The following is a 22,136-nucleotide window of genomic DNA, read 5'->3' as shown; positions in this document are numbered from 1 at the left end:
GAAGCAGAGGAGGCCGAGTCGGGGTGAAGAAGGGTCGGGGGTGGGAAAGCATATATCGCCAATTACCGGTTGTTTTGTCTCCCGCTGGAAGCTCCGTGAGGCTGCTTTCTCGTACCCCCTGTTTGCTGGTCTCCAGTAGGAGTCCAAGATGGTGGATCCGCGCTGTGTTAGCTGGTAGGGGACCTCTGTATGAATTTCTCCTCGCTCTCCATTCTCTTGTCAGTTTTCTCACTCCATTTGGTGCTTGGCTGAGTTCTTTATCTCTTCATTTGATGTTTTAGGGTTTCAGGATTGTTGTATTCTCTGTTCGGCTTAGTTTTTCGGATCTTTTCTGTGGAGGGACAGCGTGGTGCGTCTGCCTAGAGCGCCATTTTGTCTGAACTGTCCACTTTTCAACACTTTAAAGAGGTCTTTTGCAGCAGATTTGCCCATTGCAATGGGTCTTTTGATTTCTTGACTGCTGCTTCCATGGGTGTTGATTGTGGATCCAAAATGAAATCCTTGACAACTTAAATCTTTTTTTCTGTTTATCATGATGTTGCTTATTGGTCCAGTTGTGAGGATTTTTGTTTTCTTTATGTTGAGGTGTTATCCGTACTGAAGGCTATGGTCTTTGATCTTCATCAGTAAGTGCTTCAAGTCCTCTTCACTTTCAGCAAGCAAGGCTGTGTCATCTGCATAATGCAAGTTGTTAATGAGTCTTCCTCCAATCCTGATGTCCCGTTCTTCTTCATATAGTTCAGCTTCTCAGATTATTTTCTCAGCATACGGATTGAATAAGTATGGTGAAAGGATACAACGCTGATGCACACCTTTCCTGACTTTAAACTACGCAGTATCCCCTTGTTCTGTCCGAACAACCACCTTTTGATCTATGTACAGGTTCCTCATGATCACAATTAAGTGTTCTGGAATTCCCATTCTTTGAAATGTTATCCATAATGTGTTATGATCCACACTGTCAAATGCTTTTGCATAGTCAGTAAAACACAGGTAAACATCTTTCTGGTATTCTCTGCTTTCAGCCAGGTCCATCTGACATCAGCAGTGATATCCCTGGTTCTACCTCCTCTTCTGAATCCAGCATGAATTTCTGGCAGTTCCCTGTTGATACAGTGCTGCAGCCGCTTTTGAATGATATTCAGCAAAATTTTACTTGCATGTGATATTAACGATAGTGTTCAATAATTTCCGCATTCAGTTGGATCACCTTCTTGGGAATAGGCATAAATATGGATCTCTTCCCGTCTGTTGACAGCCCCCACGTGTCTGTCAGTTTGTTGTACTGTGGGGCTTGAGTGTTGCTGTGATGCTGGAAGCTATGCCACCGGTATTCAGACACCAGCAGGGTCACCCATGGCGGACAGGTTTCAGCTGAGCTTCCAGACTAAGACAGACTAGGAAGAAGGACCTGGCAGTCTACTTCTGAAAAGAATTAGCCAGTGAAAACCTTATGAATAGAAGCAGAAAACTAGGAAGACTAGGAAGCCAGCCAGGATCCTGGTTAAATTCTTGAAATTGCATGGGAGGAGGGAGCCCTGCTAAACAGGTTTTTGTTCTTTAGTCCCAGGGCCCACAGAGCTACCCTGTGTTGCGGCCTAGAACAATGCCCCAATGTTCTGGGGGCCTGTCCCAGCCTGCCCACAGAGCTGGCTTCCATCTGGCCTGAGGAGCATTGGTGGAAAGCACTCACAGCGAAGTGAATTGCACCCCAGCATCCCTGCCATCTGCACTGTCTGTGGATCCATGGGATGCTGGGGCAGTAAGAAGGGAGGCTGCCCTACAATGAGGGCTGTCCCGGCAGAGCACTGAGTTTGTGGAGGGTCATCAAGGTGACGGAGGGGCTAACTTGAAGGACGCTGAGAGAGGCTTCCGGGAAGGAGACCCAGGGCAGGGGCAGCAGCTGCTTTGGGGCTGGGGGTGGACATGAAGTCAAACCCAAGGAGACTGACTCCTCTGCAGGGTATCTCCACCCCCTTCCCATCCATACTTTGCAGTTGGTCATTTTGTCCAGGAGCAGGTGATAATGCTGTGGGTTGGGGTGGGGGGCAAGGAGGCAGGATGGCGGCTGCCACTGCCCATCCCCGAGGTAAAGGATAATCAGGGGGACAGACTTGTCCAGCCCTGTCTTGGGGACATGGAAAAAAGATGGAGACCGTGTCATCTGGATGAGACAGTGTGTGGCAGTGCCGCCCAGGACAGGACTGAGAATTTGAGGAGCCTCTTCCAGGAGCCCCAATAGCCTCAGTCCCAAATTTCAGGTCTGACCTGCTCTGGAAGGCAGGCCAGCTGCTCTGCCATGTCTGGCTGCCATTGTCTCGGGTGACAATGCAGGCTCCCTGACTTGGGTTGGTGACCTAGCTTTCCCTTCTCCATAAACCACACCTGCCTCCTAGGGCGCTGGTGAGGATGAAGTGAGATGATGTATATGGGGTACATAGTAGGTGCTGCATCACAGTGACCCTCTTCTTCCCGCCCTTCCTCTTCCATGGGGGGCAAATGGAAGGTCTTGGGACAAGCACAGGGAGCAGTCAGACAGTCAGTCCGGAGGTACTTACTGAGCACACACTGTGTGCCAGGGACTGCGCAGGTTGGTGAGGTCAAGGCTACCACTAGGTTGAAATTCTGAATTGAGTGAAACTACCTCTAGAGACAACAGTCAGAACGCGCAGCTCTGCAAATGGCCTTGAATAAATCGCTTCCCATCTTCAAATCTCCATTTCCCCATCTTTAAAGGGCTTACAGTGCCCACTTGGCAGAGGAGTTGTAAAACACCTCCTAGAGTGCCTGCAGGAGCCCTGGTGGCACAGTGGTTAAGAGCTCGGCTGCTAACTGAAAGGTTGGCAATTCGAACCCACCAGCCACTCCACGGGAGAAAAGACCTTGCGATCTGCTCCTGTAAAGGTTACAGCCTAAGAAACCCGATGGGGAGGTTCTACTCTGTCCTATAGGGTTGCGATGGGTTGGAATCCATCCAGTGACACACAACAACGAACAGTGCCTGACCCATCACAGATGCTCAGGAAATGGAAACTTTCTGTTCTCCTTTCCTCCACCAGCCCAGGCCTGGGCACAGAGGGAAAACACACACACACACACACACACACACACACACACAGACACACAGACACACACACACACACACACACACACACACACAATGTCAGCAAGTTGGTTCTGACTCATAGCCCCTCGTGCCCCCGTGTGTGACAGAGTAGAACTATGCTCCACAGGGTTTTCAATGGCCGATTCTTTGGAAGTAGATTGATTGCCAGGCCTTTCTTCTGAGGCATCTCTGGATGAACTCAAATCTCCAACCTTTTGATTAGCAGGCGAGCACGTTAACTTTGCATCATCCAGGGACTCCAGGTATAGAGTAGCCATTCGGAAAAATACTGGATTAACGGAATCAGGTACAGCTGAAAGTGGGAGCAGGGCTGAGGGTCTCACCAAGCCCCTTCCAGCTCTGGGAATCCTCAGCAGAATTGGCACTGACCGTGCTGCCTCTTCCACCCCTGCACCACCAGGCACCCCACTGGTGCTATTTGGAACCCCAAGGCATCCCTGTCCCACTCCAAGGGACAGGTGGTTTGGGAATTGGGGTGGCGAGCCAACCTCGAACATTTGGCACCGCCACCCCCACTCTTGGCAGGGTCCTGGTCAGACCCTGGCCAGTGGGACGGCTCTCCACACCCTGTCAGGCCCTGCCACCACCCACCCAGCCAGGTAGGTGGGCCACGCTGTCCTTCCAGCCCCTTCTGCCACCAACTGCACAAATAGCCTCTTTATGCTGTTGGGTGAGAGAGCCAGCTGGACCTAGGGGCCTGGGGCCATTGAGGGTGGGAGAACACAAAACTTCTTGTAAGTAAACCCTGCCCACTCCCCGCCACAGCTTCCTTCAACCTGGATGGGCAGATGGCAGGAGGGTGCCCACAGGAAGCTGTGTCCAACCCGCTTGAAAGGGCCATCAGCTCTGAGGAACAAGGACTCCTTAGGCCTGGGCGGGTGGCAGGCTGGAGAGAAGGAAATTCAAAAGCCACTATCCTGGCTCGCAGAGCAAGGGCAATTGCCCTGGTAGAGGGTGTGTGGGTGGGCTGGGCCCCTGTTATTCTCCCAGGCCTGTTTTTCTGGGTTTCCCTGAACCTCAGCCCAGGAGGATGGCCCTGGTGTGCAGGTGCCCATGGTCCCCAAGTGCCCCCTCTCTTGCTCTCAAGGTCCACAGTGCCCTTTGGAGGCTCCAGCTGGCAGGGTGAGCCCCTCACAGTCCTCTGAGCCTGCCTTGCTGTTCTGTCATGTTCAAAGTGAGGCTTAGCTCCTGCCATTGTGGCCCGTGCCCTGGTTAGTTACCCCGTCCACAGAGCATCCACAATTGAGCTGAACCTCAGACCCGGCCTGCCACCTCCAAGAGACCAGGGCTGCTTCTGTTCGCATAGAGGGAGGAGGAACATGGCTCAGTACCTGCCGTCTAAGTGGGAGGGACCCTGATAGACGGCATGGGCGGGGCCCAGCACACTCCTGCGGGAGGTGGTGGAGCATAATAGGAAGGGGCTGGAACCCTGGCTCCTCTGCCCACAAGCCACGGGGGCTGGGAATTATTTAAATTCCCAAAGCCTGAGTTTCCTCACCTGTAAAATGGGGCTTATAACAGCTGCAGATCCAATTACGCTTCAACATGAGGCTCAGATGAGAGATCATGTGGCCCCTTCCCCTTCACAGGCCCTGTAAATTAGGTGTTCAGGTTGATTGGGGGAGTTACAACAACAGCAAAAAGTTTGAGTCAGTTCCAACTCATGGCAACCCCACGTGTGTCAGAGTATAGCTGTGCTCTGTAGGGTTTTCAGTGGCTGAGTTTTCCAAAGTAGATGCCAGATTTTTCTTCCAAGGCAGTCCTCTGAGTGGACTCTAAACCACCAGCCTTTCAGTTAGCAGCTGAACTCATTAACCATTTGCACCATCCAGGGACTTCTGGGGGTGGGGGGAGTTGGGGCACCACTAATCTTTGGGTCACACAGAGGGCCTTAGTTCATGGGATCTGTGTTTACATCGCGCCACCTAATGGCCAAAGGTGTGTACTACTGATGCCAGCATCCTTTGGGGAGCTTGCAGACTCTGCTGAGATTGTGCCAGATGCTGGGCTGGACCCTTGAGCAGTTTCTCTTATTTAACCATTAGTACAACCCAGTGAGGTTAATGTCTCTTTTCTAAAGATGGGGAACCTTAGGCTCGGAGAGGTTGAGTGTCTCCCTCAGCTAGTAAGTGTCAGAGGCTGGATTCAGACCTGTCCAACTCCAAGTCCAGTGCTCTGTCCCTATACCTCAGCTGACTGCACTGGAGGGCGGGGTATGTTATGGAGAGAGAAGCACTGGGGCCATGACCAGGTGGACTGTAGCTTCTAAGTTACAAGCTGGGACCTTTCATCTGACGAAAGGGCAGAATATTTGAATGAGGACCCCATGGTTGCTGTGGTCACTGATGGGGTGGGAGGGACCTGAAGGCAGAGTTTCAGGGACTTTCCACAATTGGGTCCTCTTAAGGGGAATCCAGACTTCTCACTGGACCACATCCCTCAGAGGTACAAGGCTCAGGAGGCCCCTAGGGCTGGTCCAGGCCTTCCTAGGGCAGCTCTCTGAGACCCCTTCCAAGCCTTGGAAGCTCCCAGGAGGGGCTTCCTGCTCTGGGGTCAGACTTCTGAGGAGGGGGCCGCCCAGCTAGTGCAGGGTCCTCTGACTGGATGCAGTGAGGCTGGTTCTGGAAGTGCCCAAAGTGCTCATCTCCCTCCCTGAAACAATAGACTGAAGACTCTAGGTAGAATCTGAGACCTGACCTTGGCCTTGGGTGTCCAGCTGTGACCCCTCCCTAGGCAGACCCCTTAATTCCTCCCCCCATATATTACACAGGGAATCATGAATCCAGAGGCTATGTAGATGGTGCATGTGGAAACCATACACACACACACACACACACACACGCACGCACGCACGCACACACACACGCACGTGCACACACACACGCACACACACACACACACGACACACAGCCCAAAGCTCCCACTAGGAGAGGTTTCCTCCAAAGCCTGGCTCAGTGGTTAGAGCCAGGGGGAGACTGAAAAAAACAAAAGTTTTATTGAGGTATAATTTACATACTATAAAATTCACTCATTTTAAGTGTGTAATTAATTCAATGATGATTAGTAAATTTACGAAGTTGTGCAACCATTGCCATAACCCTTTTTTAGAATACTTCCATCACCCCAAAAGATCCCAGAGGGGGGTTTTAATTCTTTCCATATCCTGGGCTTTGGAGCCCCATTGGCATCCCTTCCCTCTGCTCCTTTCTGGGAAGAAGAAATATTTGCTCCTGGGACTGATACTCTGTTCTTTGGCGCTCCTTAGCTCTGGCTGCTGCTTTGGCACTGCACAGATTACAGTAACCCAGAGGCCGGGCCTGCTTGGCCTTCTTGATGCAGCTCTGAGGTGGACTGACCATTGAGTGGGCAGTGGGGCAAAGGCTCCCATTCCAGTGGGCACCTTCCCTGCCTATCGATTCTAACAATCCAGCTGGGTGCCCACCCCAGGAAGTACACATACAGTTATGCTCCCCAGGTCAGCAGGAAGGCCACTGCAACTGCAGTCTGACTCCTCTCCCCACCCCGTGCATCTTGGGAAGCCAGAGGGCACAGGCAACAGACCAAGAGGCTGGGCCACAAAGGGGCACCAACCTTCTAACCAGGGGAAGTTCCAGGCATCCCAGCAGCCCAGTGGTCTAGCAGAACGTGCATGAGGAGCTACTTGTCAGCTTTGCTCTTCATGGTCATACGTCCCCCTTGGATGCTCTTGGGCAGGAAGGTGGCAGGGTGGTTAAGATGGGTCACGGATCTAGTTTAAGATCCTGGCTCTGCCCGACACCAGCTGTGTGTCAGGTGGGACAACCCCACCTAGACCTGCCACCTCCCACACACGCTTTTCTTTCTGGCACCTCCACAGGTATATTGAACAGTTGTTTCACATCTGTCTTCCCTGGGAGGCTGTCCACCCACAAGGATCAGGACCAGACCGCCTCTGTCCCATTCATCACTGTATTCTGTGTATTTACTGGTGACTAGAACCCAGTTGTTGTTGCTAGGTGCGGTCAAGTCAGTTCCAACTCATGGCGACCCCATGTACAACAGAACGAAACACTGCCAGGTCTTGCACCATCCTCACAATCGTTGTTATGCTTGAGCTCATTGTTGCAGCCACTGTGTCAGTCCATCTCGTTGAGGATCTTCCTCTCTTTTGCTGACCCCCTACTTTACCAAGCATAAGGTTTTCACTGGCAAGTTTTTCAGAAGTAGACTGCCAGGTCCTTCTTCCTAGTCTATCTTAGTATGGAAGCTCCGCTGAAACCTGTCCACCATGGGTGACTCTACTAGTATTTGAAATACTGATGGCATAGCTTCCAGCATCACAGCAACACGTGAGCCACCACAGTATGACAAACTGACAGATGAGTGGTGGAGAACACAGTAGGTGTTCAATAAATGTGTTGGGTTGACTCTCTCTGAGCCCTGTGTCCCCCTGGGGAATAAAATAGGGACAATAATAGTGATGACTCAGGGGGTTATTGTAAGGTCTAGAATGCTAATAATAGCTCACATATCGATTGAATGCTTCCCGTGTGCCAAGGCACTCTTCCAAGCAATTTACATGCTTTAACTCATTTAATTTTTACATCTATCCCACAAAGTAGGAACAGTTATTTTCCACAATTTATAGATTACTGAGGCACAGAAATGTTACCTGACATGCACAGCTGATTAGTGCAAAAATGGGATGGAGCCCAGCAGTCCAGCAGGAGAGCCTGGCTCTTACCCATCCTGCCATCCTGCCCCCCAGCCCCCAGTAAAGCTCATAAAGTGCTCAGCATACAGCATGGCATGTGGTCATAATAAACGTGACCTATTATTACTGTTATTGTTGAAGGGGAAAATATGCACTAGGACAGAAGTAAGGAGCCCTGGTGGTGCAGTGGTTAAACGCTCGGCTGCTAACTAAAAGGCTGGTGGTTCAAACCCACCAGCCACTCTGCGGGACTGCTCCCATAAAGATTACAGCCTCGGAAACCCCATGGGGCAGTTCTACTCTGTCTTATAGGGTCACTATGAGTTGGACTCGACAGCAACAGATTTTTGTTTTAGGGAAAAGTAGGAAGCCTGGCTAACCAACCCCACAGACACCCACCCCTCAGCTCGCAGCTACATGGGCTTGGGGTTTCTGGGGCCATTGAAGCAGCCTCTCCTTCCATCCTGGCTGCTCCCCAGTAAGAGGCAGGAGGAGAGTTTGCCCCACGTCCCAGCCAGTGGAGCCCAGCAGACCCAGACATCCTCTAGCCCAGCCCTCTCACTGTACCCAGGGGGCCTGTAGCCCATCAGCAGGAATTTGGGGAAATGATGTGCCTGAGGTCACCCGGAGAAACTGGGCCAGGTTTTTTGACTCAGAGTCAGAAAAGAGCTCATTCTGGCTCTAGTTCACTGTAGTTTCCAGAGCCTGGAGCCTCCGCAATGCTGGTGCCTAGGAGGGCACCTGGAAGCCATATTGGACCCCAGGAGACAGGACCAGGAGCCCTGCAGGATGGACAAAGAGGAGGGCTGGCTGCTCTGGAGGCTGGGAAGGAGGAGCTGGCTTCGGTCAGGTCTGATTTAATTAGGGGAGGCCGGCTCCTGATTAAGAAGTGAGGGCCTGCCAAGCCAGAGAGAATTAAAGGTTAATAGCCGAGAGTGCGCTGGCCCCACCCCAAGCCGCCTCCCACGGGTCTCCAGCATGGGAACAGGGCACCCGTGAGTCTGGCTTATCTGGTCAGCGACCCAAGGAGAGCTGCACTACGGGCACCCACCTCTTGCCCCCTCAAATAGAGGTTGGATGCGGGTTATTCTGTCATTGGCTCATACTCGGCAAGTCTGGGTAAAGCCCCCACTGTGTGCGGTTCTGTGCTGGCTCCTGAGGCCCCAGGCTGAGGGGCTAGGAGCACCTTAAGGGGCAGCTGGGCAACACTTAGTGCCAGAGACAGTGAAATAATTCCAGGAGAGGTGGGCATCTTGGTTTGGAATTCCCTAGAAGCAGATCTGGGGACGAGGATATGAGCCCAAGGACTCTGTCGGGGAGGTGATGCCAGAAAGCCCCATTGAGGGATGAAGTAAGGCGGGGAAGGAGGGCAGCCCAAAGTGGTGGGTTATCAAGCCAGCAACCCCCAGGTGGCTGGAGCGTGTCCCGCAGGGAGCCCAAGATGACAAGAACCCCGAGCACAGTTCTCCCACCCCAGGCCAGGGCAGTGGGGCATTTATGCACCGACCGCTGTCTCTGCCCCCGACCCCCCCATTCACCTTCAAATAGCAGCCAGGGGGAGCTCTCCAAAAAGCCTCTGAATTAAACACTGCGCTCAGCATGGCTCCAAAATTCCCCTAGTCTTCGGCCTGAGTTTTGGCCTGGGGAGGCTCCACCCCTTTCTTCTGCCCCTCAGGCTCCCCAAGAACCAAACCAAACCCACTGCTGATCAGTCAATGCCAACTCATAGCGACCCAATAGGACAGAGTAGGACTGCTCCACAGAGTTCTCCCCCAAGAGGACATCCCTTTATGAGTGCGGGGCCCATAACCCAGAGGTGTAGGTGTCAAAACCATCCTCGGCTGTGCCCATCTTTCTGCTGTGTGGGCTTCCTTTCTTCCCCCACTTTACTCTCTGTACAAATTCCCTCGGAATATTTTGGAATTTCTAACTTTCAATTCCTGTCTCCATTCCATCCCCCAGTGGCCACCTCATAGGCAGGCGTCTCCTCCCCCAGGGTGTGCCAGGCCCTTCTGTGGGGGTCCACGTCCAGTAAGGTTGCCCTCTGGGGTGCTGGGGAGCAGCTGAGCAGGCACATTGCCTGGGGGGCTCACACTGGGAGAGCAGGCCAAAGGTTCCTTCCCAGGCAGCCTTCTCATTTTCTTCACAGCGCTCCTCCTAATTTACTGATTTGCTTATTTACTTGTTTCGTGCCTTCTTCCCCACCCTTCCCCACTGGCAGCTCCCCAGGGGCAGGAAATGAACCTGCTTCATTCAATACTGTGGCCCCAGCGCCAGGCACAGAGTAGGTGCTGAGCAAATACTTGTTGAAAAAGGAGGGGAAGAGCCGCTTGTGCTACAGGGAATCAGAGGAAAGAGAGACAGCAGCTGCAAGGATGGCCAGGGGCGCCTCCCCACCCCCTAGTCGGGGGGCTCTGGGGCTGAGGCCCTGGGTCACTAAGCACTGAGGCTCTGTAACAAGAATCTGGAGACCAGCCCACCACACACTGTGACCTGCTGGGAGGTCTGAAGTCAGTGCTGGCTCAAGTTATCAGGAACGCCTTCCTGGAGGAGGTGAGGCCAAAGCCCAGCCCAGTCCAGCTTGTTGCTCTTCCTATGAGGGCTGGACAGACCAGTGTCCAGGGACAGTCGTTGAGTGTCACGAGGTGGTGTGGAGTCAGGAGGTCAGATGGAGATGCTCAGACCAGGAGTGAAGGGTCCTTGGAGAGGGGGAGAGGCCCTCAGGGTCGGGACGTGCAGACACATCACTTCTGAGCACACGCGGTCCAGTTCTGATAAGACACTGCAGTCCAACGCGGGGGAGAGACACATGTGAAACAGTGATGCAGGGTGTCAGCAAGAGCTGAGAGAAGAGCTGGGAAAGGGGGCACGCTCAGTGGTGACTCCACCAGGCCTGGCCACTCCCTGTCTCCCCCATCCCATTTCCTGCTCTGGGGTTCAAGGGTTCATGCCTGCTCCCAGGACTGGGGGTCTTCCCTTCTTGTGGCAGAAGCTCAGAAATGGCATCACTCGGGATGGAGGCGGCCCAGGCCTCCCCTGCTGGGATCTGTACTGGGTGTCCTGGTGGGCAGGACTTCACCATGGTTGGAGCCAGGCTGACCCAGAGAAGAGGGAGTGCATTCAGTGTTAAGGAACGCTGGTCAGGGGAGGGCTGGGGCAGAAAGGTGTTACCCAGAGCTGGGAGATTGTTCCCCCTGCGGCAAGCAGGACACAGCCCTGTCTGGGACCTGTAGCTGGAGACTCTTGGCAGAAGTTCAGGTGGGGCCCAGTCCAATGCCCTGATTTTTTCAGTCATGGAAACTGAAGCACATAGAGGGTTGCCATCACCCAAGTCATGCTGTCAGTCAGGCAGGGCCCAACCCGGAACCCGTCTCGTGACTCCCACATTGGGCTGACCCCAGTTTGGTATCTTTTGTGACTCCTCGTTAGACTTCTCCTTCACGTGGACACTCAGGGAGGTGGTTGCCAGACCCTTGGGAAGCCCCCAGCCCACCCTGGGCCCACACTGGCCCAGAAGGCCACACCAAGTTTCCTGGGTACACAGGCCCTTGACTGAGAGGCCCCTTTGTCCCAGATTTGGAGTACCCGCTGTGAGGATTGTGGCAGCCGCCTGCCCCTTTGTGGAGCAGCTTCATTAAGTCGGCGCTTGGCCCAGCAGTGAGGGGGATCCAAGCTGGGCTGTCACTGCCGCCCACCACATCTGATCAGGGAGGGCCTCCCGGCCTGGCAGCACTGGGGATTCCTGGGGAATGCGAAAGCAGTAAGAACTGAGTCATTCAGATGGGGTTTGACTCCAGCTCTGTCACCTATGAGCTGTGTGGTCTTGGGGAAGTGGCTTTACCTCTCTGAGCCTGGGTTTCTTCATCTCTAAAAGGACACCCCAGCCTTGGCCCACCCCATTGGCACCAGCCAGACCAGTCTCCCCACATTCTTCCCAAGTTCCTTCTCTCCAGCAGCCCCCAGACCCTTCTGGTCTCCCTCAGTTCCCTCCTTTGGCCATCCCAACCTGCCCCAGGTTGTTCTCCTGTTATTTTACCTAGATAGATGCCTTTGCTTCTCCAGAGAGAATCTCCCCTTCTCCCGCTTCCCCAGTCTCTGGGAGAGTGGATCAATCAAGGATAACGGCAGTCGCATACTGTGCCAGGTTCTTTATGCATAGTAACTTGTTTTCTCCCCAGCAGTCCAATTAAGTGGGTCCTAGCAGTCTCTTCACTTTACAGAGTAGAAATGAAGATTAAAAAACCTTGTTGCCGTCAAGTTGATTCCAACTCATAGCGACCCTATAGGGCAGAGTAGAAATGCCCAATAGGGTTTCCAAGGAGCAGCTGGTAGATTCGAATTGCTGACCTTTTGGTTATCAGCCGAGCTTTTAACCACTGCACCACCAGGGCTCCGAAATGAAGATAGAGAGACCTTAAACAATCTGTCTGTTAGAGCTGGGGTTTGAACCCAGGCAGCTGCACTCCAAGACTTACACTCTTAACCACTCTGCCCCAGTGGTTCTTAGCTGAAGAAGGCTGGGGACAGGGATATATGAAGGGATAGGAGCATGAAGGATGGATGACTGTGTGGATGGATAAATGAGTCTCCCAAAAGAATGGTGGTAGATAAAGGGAGAATGGCCCATACCCTGCTCTGAGCACCCTTTTCCGCAGAAGCCCAGGCAGGACAAGCACAGCTGGGCCTTGGACAGGCTCCTGGGCCTCCATGGGAAGCAGAGAGTCCTTGGCCCAAGCTCCCAACTTTCCAGCCCCAGCTGGAAATTAGGCCAGGGCTGGGGAGTGTGGGGCCCACAGCCAAGGAGCAACCCGGGAGGTCTGTCTGGCAGCAGGGCCCTGGTGTCTGTCTGTCTCCGTCTCTCTCTCTCACACACACACGCACGCACGCACGCACGCACGCACGCGCGCGCAGACCAGGCGCCCCTTTATAGATGGGGCCAGTGTGGGCTAGGAAGCAAAATAGTCCTCTATCTCCCTTGAAACAAGTCCCTGTCGCAGCCCAAATAGGGAAAACCAGAAGCAGATGGCAACCTGATTCTCAGTCACAGAGCTGGTGCTGCCACTTTCCAGGAGGAAAAAATCTTGGGTTATAAACATCGCCTCTGGGTTTCTCCCACCAAAAATGCTCTTCTAAAACCTGAGCCAGCTCCCTTCACTTTGTGATCTGACCCCAGCTGCAGGGCCTGCTCCCCGCAGGCCAACAGCCTCCCAGATGCATGCAGACGCCCACACAGACACACAGGCACACATCTAATCCCACTATGTTCCTGCCTCTGCACCTTTGCTCACATCATCCCTTCCACCCCAAACCCCCTTCCTGCCTCTGCTCTAACTTTCTAAATATCCCTCACCTTTCAAGAGCTACCTCTAGCTCCCCCCTCTGCTAGGCATCCCAGACCACTTTGACCTCCCCTGTCTGGGATTTCTATAGAAGGTATCCATCTGACCAGGCTTTGCGGCACGTACTCACAAAGCGACTTGCGTTTTCGTTTCCTGTGTGCATGTCCTCTCTCTCCAAATAGATGGTGCATTCTTTGAGGGCAGGGACAGTGTGTCTTCTGCCACTCTTCTGCATCGGACACAAGGCTGGGTCTACGGCAACCCATTGGTTAAGACATGGATGGATGGGTGGATGGATGGGTGAACAGATGGACAGATGGGTGGATGAACAGATGGACACAAGGACTTGGAGAGAGATAGGGAAGCCCTCCAAACATGGAAGACCCTCCTCGCCCTTCTCTCGTAGTTCATAGTTGAACCCCATGACCATGTTTTTTTAAACTTTTTATTTTTGATGAAAATATACACAACAAAACATACCCATTCAACAATTTTTACGTTATGTTCTTCACATTATGTCACCATTCTCACTATCTCTGCCCCTATGGTTTCACCACCGTTAACTTATACTCTCTGCCCCTTAATGTTCTAATCTGTGCTTTAGAATTATCATTGTCATTTCAGTCTCTTATAGGTGATTCTTCACTAGCGTGCAAAGCTCAAGACAGACATTCTTTTAGTTATTAAGGTAAATTGTTGTTTGGCTTAAAGATGATTTCATGGGATAGTTTCAGCTCAAGGTTCAGAAGTTGCTTCCAGGCAGTAGATTCAGGGGTCCCTCCGGTCTCAGTGTGTTCAGTAAGTCTGGTTTCCAATAAGAATTTGAAGTTCCATTCCTCAATTTTTCTCCTTTTGATCAAGATTCATCCATTGGGTCCCTGATCAAAATGTTCGGTAATGGTAGCCAGGCACCATCCATATCTTCTGGTCTTATGGCAAAGGAGGTAGTAGTTCATGGAAGCAATTAGACCTGCAGTCCGGTTCCTTCTCCAATTCCTGGATCTCCTTCCATGACTGCATTTTGTCACTGTCCCTTCCATGGTTCTCCGGGTCTGGCTTGTACCCCCCTGAAGTCCAGGGAGCCCCCATCCCATGGCCAAGGGTAGTCTGGCAGGGTAGGACACAGGAGATCAGGTATCCTGTGGGGGAACTCACAGCACTCTGTGGCCTATTGGGCTGGGCTGGCAATCCTGTATCTCATATCCCCTTCTCGGGAATCAGCACCGTGTTTCTGCCTTCCCAGGCTCGCCCTCAAGGAGTATTGCTTGTGGGAGTCTGGGTGGAACTCCTTGGAATGCACATGGGGGAACCCAGGCTGGTCTGTTTCCATGGCTGACTGGCTCTAAATTGGTGCCCTGGGTGATGGGGCCAGGGTCTTATGCCTATACTGGGGGCCAGCCAGTACCTCCCCTATCTTGGCCGTCATCCGCACTCCAAATCTCTTCCAGCTCATGAACCCGGACTGTTGGGCCAGGGGTCCTTTCCATGTGCCAGATGCTGTACTAAGTGCTTTGCACATTATCTCATGTAATCCTCACAACTCTGTAAGGTCGGACCTATTTTTATCCCTTTTACAACCGGAGGTACAGAGAGGTTAAGGAAGAGAGATTGTCAGTTTGCCTACATCAGAAACTGATAAGTGGCTGAACCAGGGTTCACATCACCCACACTCTGAACGTCTGCTCTGAGGCCTGGACGTGGTGGGTCCCAACCCCAGACTAGGACACGCTTGGGGCCTTGGCCTACATGGTGGGTCAAGTCAGAGGAGACAGACAGACAGACAGTGCTTTGTCCTTTTGCTATGGATGCGGCAGTGGTAGAGACCCTCTGGGGTGCTGGGAAAACAAGCAAAATGCCCGGGGCGGGGGGAGGTTTCTGGGGCCTGTGACGGCCATACCCTCCGGCTTGTGACAGCCATGGGCACCAGCCTGGAGGGGCCCGAGACCCCTCCCCTCCCCAGGAATTCCGATTTTTTGCCTGGGGCAGGAATTCTGGCCTCTTTGGGCTGTCCACATGTTCACAATGAGGCCCATTCTCAGCACCCTGGAAAACACAGCCCCTGCAGAGAAAGGACGGATTCTTGTGGGACACAAGAGTCCTCAGTGCAACAGTTTAGACCAGGGCACGAGGGGGGGCGGAGAAGAGCATTCATGGCCTCTGTCTGTCCTGCCTGGCGTCGCTGCCTCCGAGACCATTCCATGCAAAGGCTCTCAAAAGCCAGAACAAAAACCCAGCTCTGAGTTAAGTGGGGTAGAAAACTCCCCAACGTTCTACAGACCTCAGCTGACCTGGAGCCCCTTGACTCAGACCTCCTCACTTGGCTTCTGGATAAACACGTCAGTGCCCTAACATGCTCAGTCTAGCTGTGTTGGTTTCACAGAGAAAGTTCTCATGACAGCCCTGTTAGGGCACCCGGAGAAGCCTCATTTTAGGGATGAGGAAACTGAGGCCCAGGGAATTTGTCAGTGTTTTCAAAACTTTTTGCTTGCAGCCCACACTAAGAAATAAATTTTACATCTTAATCCAATACAGATGGATGGATGGATGGATGGATGGATGGAGTGAAACCTGTGAGAGTCAGAACTCAGTGGGACGGCCTTGTTTTTCCAGGTTTCCCAAGTTTTCCACCTTTGACAGGGTACAGTCTTACCACTTTTCTATCGCTTGTTTTAGTGGAAAATATTTGTGTTTTCCTTCTCTGACAGGTTTCTGCCTTACAGTTTCCGACTTTTGCAGGTTTTATTATAAATAGATGGATTCACAAAACAATAGTTAACCTTTCTATGGGTAATTCAGTGCTCGTTTCTAGTCCGTTCTATCTTTTTAAAATGCTTTTTGGGATGGCATTAGTCTGATTTCAAGCTTGCTATTATAGAATCATGACCTGTCATTTGAAAAGCACCAGTTTTAAGAGGCTCGCCTGGTACACCAGCCACTGAGGGGCAGAGCTGGGCCCCTGTTGACTGACATTCAGTGTCGGACTTGTGACAACCTGTCTCCTGTTCCCTGCCCCCAGATGCCCACCCTCCAGCTGGCTCTGACCATGTCACTCCCTGATTCCAAAATCTTCTGGATTTCACAGCCAGACATCAAAGCCCTCCCCACCCTGGCCTTACCCTGCCTCCATCTGCTCCCCCACCTTCCACAGTTCAATTCCTCCTCGTTCGGAGCTGCCCTTCATAACAGCTCGTCCCTGCTCCTGTTTTTGAACTTTTTTCCTCTCTACCCTCTCCATGGATCCAACCCTACCCCATTCTTTGAGGCTCAGCTCAAGGTTTCCTCCTCCAGGAAGCTACCTTGGATGCCCTGCAGCCCCCAGGATCTCTCTTTTCTCTGCACTTGGAGTGTGGCCCCCTCGTGTGACTCAGCATAGATTGTCTCAGATAACAGCTGTGTCATGGCACTATGTAGTTTTATTCTCCCACCTTCATCCCAAACTTGTAGGCTAGCAGCATATCACATATTTCTCCTCTGCCCTGTGTAGACCTTCCCAAGGCAACAAACAACAGGAGCTGACCAAGTGCTTGTTGGTTGGTGACAGTGGTCGGAGTCATCGTTATATACCCTAAGGGCTCCTCACTGGCCCAGCTTGCATACCAGCTTTGTCCCCTCGTATTCTAGGTACCACCTAGGCTCCCAGGGACCACTTGACCCTCAAGGTCACTATCAAGTCAGCCATCTGGCAACACAGCCACCTCTCGAGCAGTTCCCAGCACCAGCAGGCCCCGCAGATGGATGTCCTGGGCCGAGTGGCCAATGTCAGCCAGCAGACAGCAGGGTGACAGCATCAGGCTGAGAGTCAGTGCGTGCGTGTCCTCCTCTGCCAGGGCACTCACTGACGAAGCAGGATGGGAGGGGGGTGGTGGCAGGCAGGGAGGACACAGTCCCTCCAGCTTTATCAGCATTCCACTTGGCAGGTTCGGCATCCTGCCACAGAAGCTGGGCTTCCTTTCCTCTTCTCTGCCTCGCCTCAGCAGCTCTTCCTAGCTTCGCCTCTCATCTGGGAACCTTGGCCAGTGGGATGGTCGCCTCCTTGGTCCAGTGAGAGCCAACACCTCCTGCTTGTGTGTACCCTCCTCCCGCCCCAGAGCCAAAACCCATTGCTGTCAAGTTGATTCCTACTCGGAGTGACCCTATAGGACAAAGTAGAACTGCCCCATAGGGTTTCCAAAGCTGTATCTTTATGGAAGCACACTGCCACATCTTTCTCCCATGGAGCAGCTGGTGGGTTCGAACCACCAACCTTTCAGTTAGCAGCCAATTGCTTAACCACTGCACCACCAGGGCTCCTTCACTTCAGAGCACTGCAGGTCAATTGCCGGGAGTGTTCAAAGGAGGGGAGGGAGTGGGAGTCATGTGCGTAAACAGGTGGCCGGCACACATGGATATTAAATGCCCTTCCCTCCCCTCCCACCAGCCTCTCCCTCTGAGCTGTCTCCAACACCAGCCCCTCCTACTAGAAAGTCCCGTGACATGTCTCACCAAGAGAAATGAAAGACAGAACAGCACGAAAATGCAGAGCCCTTACGTAGGTTTGGGCCTATGAGAGTTATCCACTCCTTGGCAGGCTGAACTCATCCCAATAAATGAGTCCAAGCCAGTATGCCAATCCGATGGGTCAGTCAGTGTTGCCCTGAAAACACAACTGTTCTCTGAAGGGCTCTGCTCACACAGTCAGCATGTAAGAACAGGTCTTGCTGAGTGCACGGCGCTAGACAGAGCCCAGTGGAGGGTACCGTGTCTGTGAAAGCCCAGAGCAGGACTGAAATCTCCCTCACTCGGGGCTGCGCTGGCAACATTGCAGCAAGGTTTTTAAGAAGAAGCCCTTCCTTTTGTTTTAGGGTGCTCTGCAGCTTCCAAGTTTAGGCCTTTGCTGTCTGGGTAGCAACTAAGGTAAGATCAGACAGGTTTAGGTATGAACAATAATAACAAAGAAAATTTATCTAGCATTTTCTGTACTGGGTGCTATGCAAAACTCTTTATGCACACCGTACGTGTCATCCTCCCCAGACCTTGAAGGGTCAGTACTGTTATTATCCTCATTCTACAGATAGAGAATTGAGGCTCAAGAGGTGAGGGAACTAGCTCAAGATCACTACCCAGCAGTGAGCAGCAGAGATTGGAATTGGAGACTGTTCGCTTCCAGAATCTGCCCTCACCTGGAGCAGACTGCATCATCCTGTGAGGAAGAACCAAGAGATGAACTATTTATTTATATCACATGGGGCGGTGGGGCGATGTCTTAGAAGTCCCTGTTTAGACGGAGGAGGGGGTGGGGTGCTGAGTCCCAGGGGAGGGAACTCAGTGCCTCTTCCCCAGCCAGTCCAGACCTGATGGGGGACCGAACATCCCTGTTTACCTGGAACTTTCTCCATTTGATCCCTGATAGTCCCACATCCCAGGTAAATGGGGATGGTTGGTCACCATACTGGTGGTCTTGGTCACCCTTAGACCAATTGCAGAGCAGCTGTGTGGCCTGTTGGGAGCCTGGTCAGGGCGCCACCTAGGAGGCCTTTTCAATTACATTAGCTTCTGGCAGCGCTAGAGGGAGACAATAGCCATGGCCTCCCTTCCCCTCCCTTTCTTCCTGTGGTTCCCTGGGAGATGGTGATTCAGCAGCAAGTCGGAAGCAGGCTAGACTGTGACCTACCAGGAGTCACCGGCAGGACAGGGGCTGTCAGCACCAGCTCAGGGCCAGGGGCGCTGGAGAGGGGGACTGCAGGGGCTGGGGAATGGGTCTCGAGTTGTTAGGCAACAGGACCCAACCGAGGGCCCTGCTGCCCTGCCCAGGCCAGGAGTGGTTGTAGGTCAGTGGGAGGTGGGCATGCCTGGGACGGCGGCCAGGGGAGCCCTGTCTTTACCCCTGTTCCCTAGTATGTGAGGGATGGAGGAATCCCAGCCACTGGATACCTACACTGCTTCACAGAGTGTTCAGCAGCTAACAATACGAAATGGCTTCGCTAAGAGATGCCCAACCGGAAACCTCCAAGAGGTTTCCTATTAGGGCAGTGCCTGCTCAGGCTGGAGGCCAGAGACCGTGTGGAGGATTCCTGTGCGGGCCATTCCCACCATTCAGTCATAACCTGGCCGCCCCCATGCCAGGACCTCTGCCTTCACTCGATTAATCCTGTGTACTTGTCAGGCCCCAAAGCCCTCTCGATCCCCCCCTTCCTCTGTGCCTGTTGCTCCAGGGGGTGGTTGTGTTTGGAGATTTGTCTTGAACCCAGAGCAAGGTCTGGGTTCTTGGCGCCCAATCCCAGCCTTACCCACTCTCTGCATGGTCCTGAACAAGTTTCCTAGCTTCTCGAAGCTTTACTCGCCTCACCTGCAAAGTGAGGAGACCACAGCCACCTGCAAGGGGATCCAGAAGTCCTTGATGGGAAGGACTCATACTCTGGTTGAGGGGTGAGCCAGGGGATTTATCTCGAAACTTTCTTGGCACAGGAAGCACATTGTTCTTACTTAGCATAAATGTTTTTTAAGGATGCAGGCCAGATACTGTGATGAAGATTATGGTGGGGGGACTGGAGCCCTCCTTGGTACCACCCATACCCACTTGTCAGGGTTTAGTTGACGGGTGCAGAGACTGGTTCTCAGCTAGCCTGGCGCAGCCTCAGACTCCCCAGGGGAGACTGTTTGAGATGCTGGCAATGTAGTATAGTAGGTTGGGGTGGGGCTCTGAGTCTGAATTTTTAACCAGCTCCAAAGATAAATCTGATGAGTGGCCAGGCTGAGGATCACTGATGGGGCCTGACCGGTGGCCTGGCACAAAGCAGACCCCCAACCCATGTGAATTATGCCTCAGTGTGACCCCTATAACACAGGAATCGGCCTGCCACCTACTGGCACAGACAGTGGGGGAGAAGGTGGCCTCACTGTGCCACTTGGTCCAGCAGAGCCGTTGGCTCGCCTACTCCAGGAAGCTGCCCCCAGTCTGGGCTACTGGCAGCCAGGCGGATGGTCAGTGGGCTGTTTTGGCCTGGGCTCCAATGCCTTTTCCTGCCAGGCAGGGCCAGAGGCAAAGTGGTGGGGCAGGGGAGGGCAGCTCATTGCCACCCATTCCCTGCTGCAGGGCCTCTCTCTGCAAAAAAAAACCTGAGAAGCGAATTTCCTCTCTGGGAGTGAAAAGTCTTCTGGGCAAGGCTGTGTAATACCTCCTTCTCCCAGCTGGGAATTCTCCCCCGAGCTGAGCTTCAAGGGGGCACAGCCAGGCACTCTAGGATGCAGTCTCTCCGCAGTCTCCCTTGCTGCCCCCAGGAAGACAAGCATGTCCTTGCTAAGGTCTTCCCCTGAACTGCAGGTGGAGCAGCAGGGGGGATGAGAAAGCAACACGCAGAGATGGACTATTCCATTTCCTAACTGGAGCCAACAGATTCTCCTCCACTCTACCCCTCCTCGCCACTGGGGTTGCTATCCCCTGGGTATGGTTTATAAACTGCTGGAGTCTGACAGCTCTCCCCCAGATGGGTAACCTTGAGCTATGGCTGAACCTCTGTTTCCTCAGCTGTAACATGGGGGTAATAGGACCTTCCTCAAAGTGTGGGTGTGAGGATTGAAGGAGATGTGGAATATCAGGGGGGTTCTCAAACAAGAATGGGTGTGTATATCAGAAATGCAGGTTCCTGGGCCTCACCTCCAGCATTCCCATTCAGTAGCTTCTGAACCCAAACTTTGGGAAATGTGGGAGCCTGGGAGAGGGCAAGCCCCTCGTCTCTGGCTGTGCAGCTGAATTATCTTGGAGCTTAACAAACAACCCCAACAGCCCAGGTGACCCCTGGACCTCCAGAATCTGAATCTTGGGGAGTCTCCATGAGGTTGACTCTTCTCCCCTCCCTGTGAACCTGCTATCCCTTCCTCCATGAAACCTCCTTTTGCCAGCTGGCAGACCTCACTGGCCAATTCACTTAGACCAAAGATGGGCAGTTGGCATTTTCTTTGGACCTGGGGGAAATGGAAGGTACTTCCTTCCAGGCTCCAGACTGATCCTGTCAGCTCCTGAGTAGTTATAGGAATTCCCAGCATTTTAGGGGTCTGTGAGGCTTAGGTTAAGGGAGTGGGTTCACATTTCCCAGTCCCCAGAGAATTGATGGATGGTAAGGGTGGGTGGTGGGTGGGGAGAGATCAAAGGCAGGAGCAAGACCATAAGGGCAAGTGGGGGCACGATTTGGGAAATATGGCTAATCCCGGGTCTTTGGTTAATTCTAGCTGGAGGGCAGGTCAGGCTCAGGCTCGGGTGGTCCAGGGTGGATAAATGGAGCCCAGGAGGGGTTAAGTGCCTAAGGTCACCACCAATAATTGTCAGCCCAGTGCTCATTTATTTGGAAGCTCAACCTCTACTCCCTACCACTCCCAGCCTCTAGTACCCTACCTGCCTGGTACTGAACCCCAGATTCCCCACCTTGGTCTTTAAAGAGAAAGGCCTACCATCAATATTTATTGATCACCTGCCAGGTCCAGGGGACTTAGTGGGTGGGAGCAAGCCACAGGGAGCCTTCAGTCTGGGGTTGGGGGTGCAGACTGCAATCAAAGGGTCACACAAATCTGTGATTATGAGGAGGCCAAAACTGAGATCCCTTTTATATGAGGGGGAAGGATGTCGAGGAAGGCATATTGAGGAGGTGCCCTTTCGTGGGGACTTAAAGGCTGAGTGGGCGCGAGTGGTGCAGAGGATTGGGGAGGGGAAGTACGGGGTAGAGGGGAAGCCGGCACCCTGCAGGGGGCTGGGTCTGGCACACAGCAGGTTCTAGTGACCACCCTCCCGGGGCCTCAGTTTCCCTATTTACGAAGTGCATGAGAACCTGCCTCACCCTTCCCCAACAGCTGAGGATTGGGACAGATGCCTGGGTGGCACAGGGCAGGAGGGACCAGAGAGCCCCTCATCTCCGGGCGGGCCAGGGCGGGGCGGGATCAAGGGGGCGCCCGCGACGGGGCCGGGCGGGGCGGGGCGGGTCATAGCGCCGGAGGCAGGGCCGGCGGG

The 22,136-nt window shown here is 53.2% G+C and overlaps 1 protein-coding gene across 3 annotated transcripts in view; it reads left to right on the top strand.

Annotated features, from left to right (window-relative positions):
* The window catches only part of SH3PXD2A (SH3 and PX domains 2A), a 265,189-nt gene that overhangs the window by 157,882 nt on the left and 85,171 nt on the right, over positions 1 to 22,136 (top strand). The gene's annotated exons all lie outside the window — the stretch shown is intronic.

This window comes from Trichechus manatus, unplaced genomic scaffold, assembly GCF_000243295.1.
Source record: "Trichechus manatus latirostris isolate Lorelei unplaced genomic scaffold, TriManLat1.0 scaffold00007, whole genome shotgun sequence".
Taxonomy (NCBI): domain Eukaryota; kingdom Metazoa; phylum Chordata; class Mammalia; order Sirenia; family Trichechidae; genus Trichechus; species Trichechus manatus.
This window is presented reverse-complemented; position numbering and strand designations above follow the sequence as displayed.